Source organism: Scyliorhinus torazame, chromosome 24 (genome assembly GCF_047496885.1).
Source record: "Scyliorhinus torazame isolate Kashiwa2021f chromosome 24, sScyTor2.1, whole genome shotgun sequence".
Taxonomy (NCBI): Eukaryota; Metazoa; Chordata; class Chondrichthyes; order Carcharhiniformes; family Scyliorhinidae; genus Scyliorhinus; species Scyliorhinus torazame.
In genome coordinates, this window is record NC_092730.1 from 40,171,171 (window position 1) to 40,177,216 (window position 6,046).

At 42.0% G+C, this 6,046-nt stretch overlaps 1 non-coding gene across 1 annotated transcript; it reads left to right on the forward strand.

Annotated features, from left to right (window-relative positions):
- Positions 1–4,818: 4,818 nt before the first annotated feature.
- trnas-uga (transfer RNA serine (anticodon UGA)) lies at positions 4,819–4,900 on the forward strand. The gene has a single exon. It is a non-coding gene; the product is annotated as a tRNA-Ser (tRNA).
- The last annotated feature ends 1,146 nt before the right edge of the window (positions 4,901–6,046 follow it).

Sequence of the window (6,046 nt, forward strand, 5' to 3'; positions counted from 1 at the left end):
ATCGGCAATTCTACTTGATGATCTTCTGCCCACTTTTCGTCCGCCTGCATATGTACAGGTCTCCATTTTCTCATCAGGCCATCATGTTTACGGTAATAACACACTGGTATACTCTCAGATTCCTCTTCCGTGTATGCTTTCTGATATATCCGTTTTATTTCTACATCTTTCTGTTATAACTCCGCAAATATTCCTGAACTAAAAATATCCGCCTCATCCTCCACCTGTTCTTGTTCTTTTTCAACCATCTGATCAAAAATTGTTGCTGATAATTGCACTTCAACTTCACCTTTACTCTTTGATTTCTCCTCTTGTCTTCACCTGTAACTTTGCGACCTTGTTACGACACAAACCGGAAAAATCCCAGGATATTCGTCCTTCAACACTTCAGTTGACTGATTTTCCACTGCCTTATCAACCACAGTAGGCATCACTCCCACCTGCGATGCAGGTATATCATTACCCAAGATAAACTGTATTCCTGGACAAGATAGTTTATCTATTACTCCTACTACCTCTTCACCATTCTTCACTGGACTTTCCAACTTCACCTTATACAATGGAACGCGACTCCTCTCACCCTGAATTCCACATATCACCACCTTTTCTGGCAACATTCTTCCCAAACTACATAATTCCTCATTTTTACCATTAAAGATTGACTAGCCACTGTATCTCAAAACATTGTGGCTTCTTCACCTGCTCCTCTTGATACACATAAGTAAATTCTACCCACACAAGTAAATTCTTTAAATACATCTGGCACCTTCTTAACAATTACTTCTTGAACAGGCTGTACAATTGTTTGCACCTCCTTCGCGTCCCTTGGGATTTCCTTTACCACTCTTACAAACCCCACCGTCTTATCCTGTTTTACCACATCACCCTTCTCAGTGCTTGTCTTCAACCACCAACACTGTGACTTTAATGGACTAGTTTATTACAGTGAAAACATTTGAAAGTTTTCATTTCTTTTCCACCCTCCTGGATTTATTTTTTAATCAGAGGTACACTCCCTTTATTGTCTCCCATCATATCACCTTTACCTTTACCACTTGAGTATTTCTCATGTCCCCAGTTTCTATCCCTCATCGGCTGAAACTGATGTCGGAAAACAATCTTTGATTTATGAACGTATTCATAATCATCTGCCATTTCCGATACTAATTTCGCAGCTCTATCCTTCTGTTCTTCCACATGAGTTCTCACTACATCAGGAATTGAATTTTTAAACTCCTCCAAAAGTATAATTTTCTGAGAACTTAATACATTTGGTCTATTTTCAAAGCCCTTATCCACCTATCAAAATTACTGTCTTTCAGCCTTTCAAACTCCATGTATGTTTGACCAAATTCTTTCCTTAAATTTCTAAACCTTAGTCTGTAAGCTTCAGGCACTCGCTCAGATGCCTTAAGATGGGTTTCTTCACCTGCTCATACGTTCCAGATTCCACCTCCGGTCGTGATGCAAACACTTCACTAGCTCTACCTACCAGCTTTGTTTGAATCAGTAACGCCCACATGTCCTGTGACCATTTCATTTGTTTAGCTACCTTCTGAAATGAAATGAAAAAGGCTTCCACTTCCTTCTCGTCAAACCGTGGCAGTGCTTGGACATATTTAAATAGTTTCCCACCAAGCCTTCGACTATGACGCGCTTTCACACTATCCTCATCACTATCATCCAGCTGTACGTTTCCCTTTACGTCTGCCAATGTTAACTGATTGTCATGTTTCATGGCCATTTTCTGAAGTTCAAACTCGCTCTCTTTATTTTTTTCCCTCCTCTGTATTTCCATTTCTTTTTCTTTTTGTTCTGCTAGGACTATTCTTTCTTTTCGCCTTTCTGCTCTCTCCTTTTCTTTTTCCCCTATCTCTCTCTTTCTCTTTCTTTTTCCTCTCTCTCCCTCTCGTATTCAAGCCGCTTTCATTCTTTCTCATGTTCCATTTGTTCAATTTGCAACTGAATTTTTGCCATTTCCAATGAGTCAAACTCTATCGCATGCAACTTTAAATGCTTAACCACCGCCATAATTACTTCATCTTTTCGCATTTTGTCAGGTAAGGTTAACTGCAATGTTCTTGCCAAATCTAACAGTCTGCTGTTCGTTTCTGCCCGTAAAGTACTTCGTGTGACATTCTCCACCCACAAAAACTTCTGAGCCTCTGAAAGAACCATTGTTCACAACACTCTCCCCACGTAAACTAAAATACCACACCGGAAAAGGAACAATCCTTCACTGTCTTTAAGTTCACAAAAGCCAATCCAATAGATAGACTTTTATCCCGGACGAGCCCCCAATTTCTATGGGTGAGGCGTTTTCAGAACCCCAAAATGTATCATGGAGTTCAACCAACCTCTCCCTTTAATGGATTTGTTGCTTTTCCTGGCACACGGCTTTTTCCCTTGGTGTATTATTATTATACAATTATGGACTCGTGGGCTTTTAAACACAAAGCACTGTTTATTCCATGAACTCAACTTAACATCTTAAATAAACATTGGATCTCTTAACGCCCCTTACTTCAAAGATAACTCAGAAAATATCGCAACAGAAACAATTCCTTAAAATGTTCCTTCAAACTTCCAAGAGACTTAACACCTTTAAACAGAATCACATCAGGTTGAAGGCTTTACAATTATCAGTTTAAATCACCCAAATGATCCAGAGATGGTCTTTTATGTCAGAGATCCAGCACCCTGCAAACGAAGACACTCCCAATCTCTTTTCAAACTTGCAGCTCTCTGGAAACACACAGACACACACAAGCTGCTTTTTAAACTGAAAGTAAAAATCTGCAAAAAGGCTGACCTAAAGCCCAGCTCCACCCACTCTCTGACATCACTGTTTTCTTAAATGTGCATTGCTTAAACTTACATGTCTTAAATGTACACTCACATGACAGTGCACTATGCAACCATGTGATTTATCTACCTCCTGCATCTGATTCGTCATTGTTTGCGATACGACCTACCGCAGTGGTATCATCCACAAACTTATAGCTTGAGTTGGAGCTAAATCCTGCCACACAGGATATGCCTCCATATTCAGCGGGTCCGACAATGACAAGACTGAAGAACGATCACTCGTCTATCAAATCAGTGAGGTTTGCCTCACTGTGAGACAAGATTAGCAGAAGCAAAACCAAATTAATTAGATAGAGATCACACGGTTATACTCGACTTGAAACATGAAAACCCCGCCATCTCACAATTCCCGTTCCAGCCTCCCCGAACCGGCGCCGGAATGTGGCGACTCCGGGCTTTTCACAGTAACTTGATTGAAGCCTACTTGTGACAATAAGAGATTATTAGTATTATTATTATTGATCCTCGCCTGAAGTATGGTGATCCTCAGGTTAAATCACCACCAGTCAGATCTTAGACTCAAAGGGCCTATGGTCATCAGGGACTAGAGCAACTTAATTTATATTAGAACTGGATCAATGTATGTCATTTCCAGGATGTGACTTCACTCAAGACTGGCCAAATGACTGACAGCCGGGAAATTAACGACCATTGAGGAGTTACCGCTACCTGAGGCTTGGTGGGATTGCTGGTTTTAAAGGTTCATCGTGAAATCTAGAGATAAAATGCCGGGAAAGTGGACATGAGTATTATCATGAGATCATTAAAATGTAAAAGGAGGCCATTCTTCCAATGGACTCGGCAACGATATTCTGAAAGAGCCTCTGTGTCTCCATCACATCCCTGTAACACCACCCAACTTTCTGAACACTAAGGGGCAATTTAGCATGGACAGTCTACCTAACGCGCACACATTTGGACTGTGCGAGGAAATCGCAGCACCCGGAGGGAACCCACACAGACACGGAGAGAAAGTGCAAACTCCACACAGTCAGTGACCAAAAGCTGGAATTGAACCCGGATCGCTGGCTCTGTGAGGTAACCACTGTGATAATATGCCACCGTATAAGGCCATAACACGTCATATATCAGATCAAGCATGATCTCATTGAAATGCGGAGCATATTCGATGGGCTGAATGGCCTACTTCTGCTCCTACGTCTTATACCCTGATATTGTGTAAATCTGTTCCTGTTCTTGGGTAAAACCCTTGTTAAACCAACACAGACGCCGCATGTCGTCTGCATCTGATTATCTGGCGCAGAGAAGGTGATTGTGGAATACATGTTGTACCCATCAAACTCTGCTACTCACCTGACTGAGATGTGTTCTGTCTCTGTAAATCACAGGTAGTATTCGCGAGTGGAGGGAACACTCTGCACCTCAGTCTCAATAGTTTGTGAGAGCAGGATTCCTTCATTATGCGTCAATGTCTGGGACTGTATGTGAGGGTGGGTTTCAGTCTCTATCAGACATTGGTACTGAATGTCAGTTTGGAAATGTTTCTGTATCTATCAATCTGAGCGCGATCCGGGGAACTGCCGAAATCCCGACACGTGACCATTTTAGTTGCGTCATCAGGTGACCGTTCGGCCTGCACAGGTCTCCTTCTGTGCTGTAATTTCAAGATTTCATCATTTAAATTTTCTTCCAGACTGTAAAGTGTGGTCCTGTTCCATTTGAATTTCTAATATATTTCCAATGTAACTGATGTTGTTCCACAATCTATTTAATCGGTGGAATTGTGCGTTTAGGGAGCTGAGGTTTTCGAGTCTCTCAAGGCCTCTCTCCAAATCCAATGGTCATTTTCCACGAAGATTCAACCTCTCCTCACATAAACATCGGGGCCCCGTTGATCGTTTGAATGCAATAACTTCCTGGAGTGATTCCAGGCTGGTTTTAGAATGTATTCTATCGACCAAATTACTAATGAATGGCACACTAGACACAGCTGCGATGGCCGAGTGGTTAAGGCGTTAGACTTGAAATCCCGTGGGGCTTCCCGACGCTGGTTCGAACTCTGTTCGCAGCGACTGTGTTTCGAAGTGTTTGCGAAACTCCCCGCGCAAACCACTGACTCGAGAATGAATTGGAATGTTTGTAAATGAACGGTTTGAGTCAGTCAGATGTTCAGCATTGGTTTTGGAAACTGAACGAAATATAAAGAAGCTCGCACTCAAAACAACAATCAATAACTAATAACGTTTCCTGCAACGTTTGGAAGAGAAGCAGCAACGGCAGCGAATGGAAACGTGGTTCGGTTTCATTCAGCTGAATGTTTTTTTGGGTAAAAAGATCGTGTTAGAAATGGAACATATTTTATCTCTCTATCTGTTTCTTTGTTTCTTTCTCTCTCCCTCACTCACTGTTTTTGTGCTTCTCCGGGGACTGATTGGATACAGTGAAACTCAGCCCTATTTCATCCCAACTCTTTTGGACGAATACATCCTGGCGATGGGCGGTCCTGAATCAGTGGAAGAATCGACAAACTATTCCATTCTTGGCTCTGTGAGAAGTTCCATTCCTGGTTGTGAGGTGGTTCTGGGATAAAGGGATCGAGAGAGAACGAAGTGACTGCAGTCTGACTCTTACTCTGAAAACCAGTTAGTGCGCCCTTGTACAAAGTGGATGTGTCTGAGAACAGGAGGAAAGCAGATCATGGGCCTGTGATTGATTTTATTGAGCCAGACCTTGAAAAGTGAAGCAAACTTCTAACTAGTCGGTGCCTGTCTGAGAACTGGTAAGGAATTACGGCTGATATTGAAACGGTTCATCTTTAATTAGTTACAGCAAATCGATTCTTTCAGAGGTCATGGTGTATTGTTTTCAGAGTCACTGTCATAGTTTCTTAAAATATGATTTGTGCTTGTTTTTGTTTTGTTCAGTAATTTGGGGAATCTATTTGGAGCGGGTGCAGTTGGTCAGTATCTGTGCCTCTTGCTTGGCAGCTCCCCGGGAAGCAGCAGCTCCATTCCTATCGAGATCTGTGGACACAATCAGGAGACCCAAACTATTGCGCACTGCTGCCATCTCCTGGCTGAAAGCAAGTTGTGCAACAAGTTAACGAGGTATTCGTGATACGTTTCAATTGGAGCAAAATAACATTAACATGGTTAATATTATCACTGTAGTAATCACATTTAAATCCCCAGATATCTGATTTCTGACTGAGCGATCT